General features: G+C 49.6%; 3 non-coding genes across 3 annotated transcripts in view; all 3 read left to right on the forward strand.

The window, feature by feature from the left end:
• The first annotated feature begins 2,238 nt into the window (after nt 1–2,238).
• Nucleotides 2,239–4,533, forward strand: LOC124319016. The gene has a single exon (XR_006912709.1). It is a non-coding gene; the product is annotated as a small subunit ribosomal RNA (ribosomal RNA).
• A 932-nt stretch (nt 4,534–5,465) lies between these two features.
• On the forward strand, nt 5,466–5,618 carry LOC124319014. Its single transcript, XR_006912708.1, has one exon. It is a non-coding gene; the product is annotated as a 5.8S ribosomal RNA (ribosomal RNA).
• A 646-nt stretch (nt 5,619–6,264) lies between these two features.
• Nucleotides 6,265–7,500, forward strand: part of LOC124319018 — a 4,576-nt gene continuing 3,340 nt past the window's right edge. The window contains exon 1 of the ribosomal RNA XR_006912712.1: nt 6,265–7,500. This exon is cut by the window's right edge and continues 3,340 nt beyond it. This is a non-coding gene — a ribosomal RNA (large subunit ribosomal RNA).

Raw genomic sequence — 7,500 nt, forward strand, 5'->3', positions numbered from 1 at the left:
GTAGCTTCGACGCAAAAACTTTGGTATCGACGGGGAGCTTTGGGAAATGAAACGAAGACGCAGAATGGGAAGTTGTCCGGTTCGGCGTTAGTTGTAGTTTCATTTCCACCGTAGCTGAGCTCCTTTCCGCCCGCCACTTCACATGATTTTAGTTTCGATTCCGTTCGATCGCGCTTGCACTGTCTTTGTTTTTTTTTCACTGCTTGGATCGCGGCTTTGCTCTAACCAGTTTAGCCCCATGCGATCAAAAAGTCTTAAAAAAAAAAACCGTTGAACGGAGACGAACTCGATGAGCTGTCGGTGTGTGAAATATCATTCCTTCGGTAAAACCGTTTTCGAAATTTCCGATGGTCGGTATATGTAAAAATATATCCGAACCGCGATGTGGACGGGAATTCAAACGCCCGCTTCACCGATTGGTGCGACAGCTGAGAAGCTCGTCACTCGATCCAACGACTCTTGGTCGAAAAGTTCAGAAGAGGTGCGCGCGTCAAACATTTTTTTGGTTTCGGACGTTTCGTTTCTTCGGCACGTGTGGTTTGTCTGTGGCCGTCTGTGAGAGAAATCGGACGCTTGTTCTTTGTTATTTTACCGTAACAAGACAAGACGGGAAAGATTCTTTCTTCCAAACTTACGGCATCATAACCATCAGCGTTTACCGTCAGCGACGATACGGAAGAGAAAAGAAAATGGTGCGCGTCTTTTCACTTTTTGACACCGTATCAAAAAAAAATTACCGTTCAGGCGGAAATGTGTGTGTGTGTGTGTGAGCCGAGAGATAAAAAATAAAAAAGCCACCAAACAGAACGCTTTCAAATTATTTCGTGCGGCGTGCGCATATTTCACATTTTGCCGTTTGACGGAAGCTCGTTGTGTGGAACACAGAAGTGGAGATGGACGGAGTTGAAGGGGGGCGAAGACGGCCCGGTCGGACAAAGTCAAGAGATTGAAATATACGAGAGAATTGGGTGGAAGTGATGGCAAATCTATAAAATTCAAAAATCGGATGAGATGCGAGGACCGCAAAATGTGGCGTCGACTCTGACTCTCTTTCTACGAACTTCCCTTCGACGGAAGATATCGAGAGCTGAGCTGAGCGCCCGCTGAGTATGGCCGGCGTAATTACAAACGAGTTACGGTTGGAGCTATATCGATTGTACGTATCCCGAACGTTCATCGAACAAGCCAGATCAACTCGGCGCCCGGTAAGATGTACGCTCAGTTATGGCCATGACACACGAAGGGAGAATTCAAACGGCTGTGAGTGTACGGCCCGCCCGGAGTTGTGTGTAGGCAGTGACCTCTCAAGAAAAAACGTAAAAAATTTTTTTTTGACAGTCACCGGTCTGCGACAAGTAATCAGTACGAAACTTGGGTGCAATGCAAAAAACATTTTGAGAATCCTTGCTTGACAACAACGAATCTAACACGATAAAAAAAACGATCCCCATCGGTGTACCGCTTGCTTTTCTCGCGCTTCGGCGCAGAATCGCTTATTCAGCTGCCCTTGGAATATGTTCGTTTCGTGCATACTTGATCTCGGTCATTCTTCGGTGAACTCTTAAAGAATTGCGCACTTTTATAGGGGTAGTCTGGTTGCTTGTCTCGACTTGAAATGATTTGTTTTTTTCCGCCCATGACTTTCTATACGATGCCTCTATGCTGGCCTCTGACCGCGGTTGTTCCGAGTTTTCTCTTTCTCTTCGAAAGTCTTTGCGGAAAATTCTGCCTCGTGTGACCGTTGAGCGGTGAGGTGTGTGTGTGTGTGTGTGTCGTGCGGGGTGATGCGAGAGTGTGCCTCGGCGGTGGAAAAATAAAAATAAAACTCTGAGCCCACAAAAATTTAAAAGATGTATGCTTGTCAGCTTAGTAAAGCAGGCTTGACTTATGAGCATACAGCACGCCACATATGACCGTCGAAAACCGTAATACGGGAAAAAAAGTTGATGAATATATCAAGACCGGTCGAATGAATCCGATTCACTTTGGGCTCATAGACCGTTGAATGGTCTTTGACTTTGGAAATTGAAATGAAAAAAATCCAACAAACGGATCGGATCGGTGTTTCTCTTCACTGGGACTCGCTGTGACACGCCAGGCGTTGCGATCAAAAATTTTAGTTTCCGAAGAAAAAGAAAAAAAACGAAAAACGTGTTGATTTGGTGTGTGTTTGGTGATGCGTGGGCGAAATAAAAACCCGCAACTCGCCGGATGCATATCAAACAAACATACACGAAATACCTGGTTGATCCTGCCAGTAGCATATGCTTGTCTCAAAGATTAAGCCATGCATGTCTAAGTACAAGCCGCTAGACGGCGAAACCGCGAATGGCTCAATAAATCAGTTATGGTTCCTTAGATCCACTCCATCCTACTTGGATAACTGTGGTAATTCTAGAGCTAATACATGCACTCGAGCCTCGACTGCGGGCTTTCGGGCTCGCAGAAGAGGTGCTTTTATTAGATCAAAACCAGTCGGGGCCGGGCTTTCGGGCTCGCGCACCGTACCAATTTTGGTGACTCTGGATAACTTCACGCCGATCGCACGGCCTTCGCGCCGGCGACGTATCTTTCAAATGTCTGCCTTATCAACTGTCGATGGTAGGTTACGCGCCTACCATGGTTGCAACGGGTAACGGGGAATCGGGGTTCGATTCCGGAGAGGGAGCCTGAGAAACGGCTACCACATCCAAGGAAGGCAGCAGGCGCGCAAATTACCCACTCCCGGCACGGGGAGGTAGTGACGAAAAATAACGATACGGGACTCTTCCGAGGCCCCGTGATTGGAATGAGTACACTTTAAATCCTTTAACGAGGAACCATTGGAGGGCAAGTCTGGTGCCAGCAGCCGCGGTAACTCCAGCTCCAATAGCGTATATTAAAGTTGTTGCGGTTAAAAAGCTCGTAGTCGGATGTCTGTCTTCGGCCGGGCGGCGCCGCTCTGAATCAAGGGTGTTGCGTTTCACGCTCTGGGAGCCCGGGTGTCAAAGCCCGACTCTCTTCACGGTCGGACAACATCGCCGGAGTGGTGGTCGGTGCGTCGTTGTTGTATCTGCGGCCAGAGTTGGAAAGTTCTTTCGGGTTCTTTTTAAAATTTTGGTCGTAGTTGACTCGATTCGCTCCACCCAGTCAATCGTTCGGGGTGCCCTTCACCGGGTGTCTCGGGCGGCCGGCAACGTTTACTTTGAACAAATTAGAGTGCTCAAAGCAGGTGTATCCCAACGCCTGAATATCGCAGCATGGAATGATGGAATAGGACCTCGGTCCGATTTTGCTGGTCTTTTACTTTTGGACCCGAGGTAATGGTCAATAGAGACGGACGGGGGCATTCGTACTGCGGCGACAGAGGTGAAATTCTTGGACCGCCGCAAGACGAACAACAGCGAAGGCATTTGCCAAGAATGTTTTCCTTGATCAAGAACGAAAGTTAGAGGTTCGAAGGCGATCAGATACCGCCCTAGTTCTAACCATAAACGATGCCAACCAGCAATCCGTCGGAGTTACTCCAATGACTCGACGGGCAGCTTCCGGGAAACCAAAGTCTTTGGGTTCCGGGGGAAGTATGGTTGCAAAGCTGAAACTTAAAGGAATTGACGGAAGGGCACCACCAGGAGTGGAGCCTGCGGCTTAATTTGACTCAACACGGGAAACCTCACCAGGCCCGGACACTGGAAGGATTGACAGATTGAGAGCTCTTTCTTGATTCGGTGGGTGGTGGTGCATGGCCGTTCTTAGTTGGTGGAGCGATTTGTCTGGTTAATTCCGATAACGAACGAGACTCTAGCCTGCTAAATAGGTGACGGGTTTTATCAATTGAAACCGAAGGGAGTACGGAGGCGTCGGGATCAGGTGGCGGCGATTCGGGTCTCGGTGGGACTGGTTCCTTTAGTGAGGCAATCTCTCGGCTTGGTTTCGTTGTGCTCTGTTCGTCGGGTGTACGGCCTTCACGGGTTGGTTGCCTGGCGGATGAGGTATGGCGGGGCTTTGTCGGGAATGTCTCGCGGGGGCTGGCTCTATTGTTATTCGGTCGTCGTCATCCCCGGCGATACCTTCTGCTCTCGCGTCCGTCACGCAGTCTTCTTAGAGGGACAAGCGGCGTCCAGCCGCGTGACAGTGAGCAATAACAGGTCTGTGATGCCCTTAGATGTCCTGGGCCGCACGCGCGCTACACTGAAGGAATCAGCGTGTTTCACTCTCCCTGTCCGAAAGGACCGGGTAACCGCTGAACCTCCTTCGTGGTTGGGATTGGGGACTGCAATGATCCCCATGAACCAGGAATCCCTAGTAGGCGCGGGTCACTAGCCCGCGTCGATTACGTCCCTGCCCTTTGTACACACCGCCCGTCGCTACTACCGATTGAATGATTTAGTGAGGCCTTCGGACGGGCTTGTCGGGGTGCCGTCGAGTGGGGAGCAATCTCTGCCCGTGCGGTGCCTACCAACGGCGAGACTGAAAGATGGTCGAACTTGATCCTTTAGAGGAAGTAAAAGTCGTAACAAGGTTTCCGTAGGTGAACCTGCGGAAGGATCATAAACGAACAAGACAAATGTTTTGCGCATATGGCTTTGGTTGAGCACGAAACAACTAAAAGTTGCAAAACAAAAAAACCCCATCAAAAGTCTTTCGGCGTAAGACATCGTATGAACTATGTGTGGGTTGACGGAAGAAAATCATTTATTTTGAACGGGTATCAGGCGCTCTGATGCGCGGTGGTTTAAAGCGGATTCGCCTTTTCAAATTGATTTTTCTTTCCTCTCGGCTCAAAAAAAAACACAAAGTCTTTCGATTTGGTCTATGGCCGTGAGCAAATTCTTCCTGCTTCGATGGTGAATGTCTCTATAGATTCATTCGACCTTTAGCGGCGCTCACAGTGTTGACGTTAGTAGAGTGAAGAATACGATAGCCCGCCTGGGCCGCGAGTACCGAAGGAACAATAAAGGAGATTTTATAAAGTCTTAGTCCCTAAATCAAACACTTTGAAAAATAAAAACTCGGTGGATGGAGAGTCGGAAAAAAAAAAAAACATCAAGATTTTGAACGGGTATCAGGCGCTCTGATGCGCGGTGGTTTAAAGCGGATACGCCCAATCGAAATTGTTTTTTTTTTGTTTCTCTCTTCGTCTTCGGGATTTTTTGATTCTCGGTGGGGGACGAAAGTGTGAGACTTTACTCTGGACGTTCTTTTCGGGCGTAGATACTCGTGGTTGCGTGCGTGTGCGTCGTATAGACTAACACTCCAAAGCCCGACACTATGCCGTTGAAAACCGAATGTTTTTTAAGCTTGCCCTTCGCCCTCTCGATGAAGTAGGAAGAATTCAAAATCACAATAACACACTAAACCCAAATTCTAGTACGAGTGTTTATCGGAACATTTTCTTTCTGGCTTTCTTTCTCCGCCCTCGCATTCATTTGCTTGGGCGGGTTGGAGAAAAAGAGAGAAGAAAACGAATATGTCGTTTTATATACGACCCTGAACGGTGGATCACTAGGCTCGTGGATCGATGAAGAGCGCAGCAAAGTGCGCTAATCCATGCGAACTGCAGAACACATGGAGCATCGAAATCTTGAACGTAAATGGCGGCCCAGCTTCTCGCTCGGGCCACATCTGACTGAGGGTCGGTCGAATGATGAACGAACAGAGATTTTTTCAGTCTTGGTTTTGCATGTTGGGTCGCGGCGAGATTTATTTTTCACCCGGCCTGACCGCATAAAAGCTCCCGAATCTCTAACGTCTGGGTGCCGCGCGACTTAAGTGTCCGCGATGCCTCAAATACAAAAAAGGGGGAAAAATAAAAGAAGGTTCGCCCTGTTTTGTTTTTTTCCTCTCTATTCAAAAGAAACCTTTTTCGATGGCAAAACAGATGGGAAATTTTTGAGCCAACTCAAAAAAAAATTTTAGAAATAAACACATCTTCTCGAACAAGGTGTCGGCTGCGTGTGCGCGATATACCGCTTCAACGCGAGTTTAGTTGTGTGTGTGCGCCGGGCGTGTCGAAGTGTCGACCACCGCGAATTATCACTCACTCTAACCGCTCGTTATGCAAGCTTGGTTCGCGCACGACGCGTTGTTTCAATACAAAAAGCCGCAGGACGCCCTGTCACTTTTCGTAAATTAATTTTTGCGAATAACGAGAGAAGAGACTCGCTTTATTTCGAAAAAAAAAAATTTGAACCGGCAATTATTCAATCTTTCCCGGCTTTAAAACGCCAAAGTCTGCCGAGCTAGATAAAGTGTTGTCTCCTTTTGAAAACAAACAATTCATTCTGACCTCAGTTTAGATGAGACTACCCGCTGAACTTAAGCATATCAGTAAGCGGAGGAAAAGAAACTAACAAGGATTCCCTTAGTAGCGGCGAGCGAACAGGGATGAGCCCAGCACCGAACCTCGCGCCCGGTTGAGCGGGTGCCGAGGAATGTGGTGTTCGGGAGGATCGTGCGCGTCTGTCCGGTATCTATCGTCCAAGTCTCCATGAACGGGGCGAGCAACCCACAGAGGGTGTCAGGCCCGTAGATAAGACGAGCCGAGACCGTGCATCGGATCCCTTCCCAAGAGTCGGGTTGCTTGAGCGTGCAGCCCTAAGCGGGAGGTAAACTCCTTCTAAGGCTAAATATCGCCACGAGACCGATAGCGAACAAGTACCGCGAGGGAAAGTTGAAAAGAACTTTGAAGAGAGAGTTCAAGAGTGCGTGAAACCGTTCAGGGGGTTAAACGGGTGGGCCCTCGAAGGTCGAACAAGTCCCCGCTCCCGGCACTTGGTTGTATGCCCTTAACGCTGCATGGAGACTGCCTGAATTGGCGGCTCTCTTGCATAAGTCGTTCTGCGATCGCAATAGCCACGCCAAGGTCCGCAAGTGGGGGGCCTAGTAGGACTCCGCGACCGACTGGGTGTCTGTTACACGGGGCGTCCGTTAGCGAGTTTCGTGGTTACCTTCGCGGGTGCCGCGATGACGAGCGCGGCGTTTCCCAACAGTACTGCCCGGTCGTGACCTGTCTCCTCCCGGGAGGTGTCGTAGCTTTTTTTTGTAAAAGAGAAAAGTTGCGGTGCTCAACCTGTGGAGGCCCAGAGCGGAGAGTAGAAGTCGGGTCCCACCCGACCCGTCTTGAAACACGGACCAAGGAGTCTAACATGTGCGCAAGTCGTCGAGAAATTATCAAACTAAACTCGCGAGGCGCAATGAAAGTGAAGCGGCCCCGATGAGGGTGCATCCGCGAGGGGTGATCCCGTCTCGAACAGAGCGGGCGCAACCCCAGGGCGTCCGAATGCTCGCGAGATCTTTCCCCCTTAAAAGGGTTTGGTCGAGTCGGCCGGACGAACCCAGAGCGCACACGTTGGGACCCGAAAGATGGTGACCTATGCCTGGCCAGGACGAAGCCAGGGGAAACCCTGGTGGAGGTCCGCAGCGATTCTGACGTGCAAATCGATCGTCGGAGTTGGGTATAGGGGCGAAAGACTAATCGAACCATCTAGTAGCTGGTTCCCCCCGAAGTTTCCCTCAGGA

The sequence above is a fragment of the Daphnia pulicaria genome, unplaced genomic scaffold (genome assembly GCF_021234035.1).
Source record: "Daphnia pulicaria isolate SC F1-1A unplaced genomic scaffold, SC_F0-13Bv2 h1tg000110l, whole genome shotgun sequence".
Lineage (NCBI taxonomy): Eukaryota > Metazoa > Arthropoda > Branchiopoda > Diplostraca > Daphniidae > Daphnia > Daphnia pulicaria.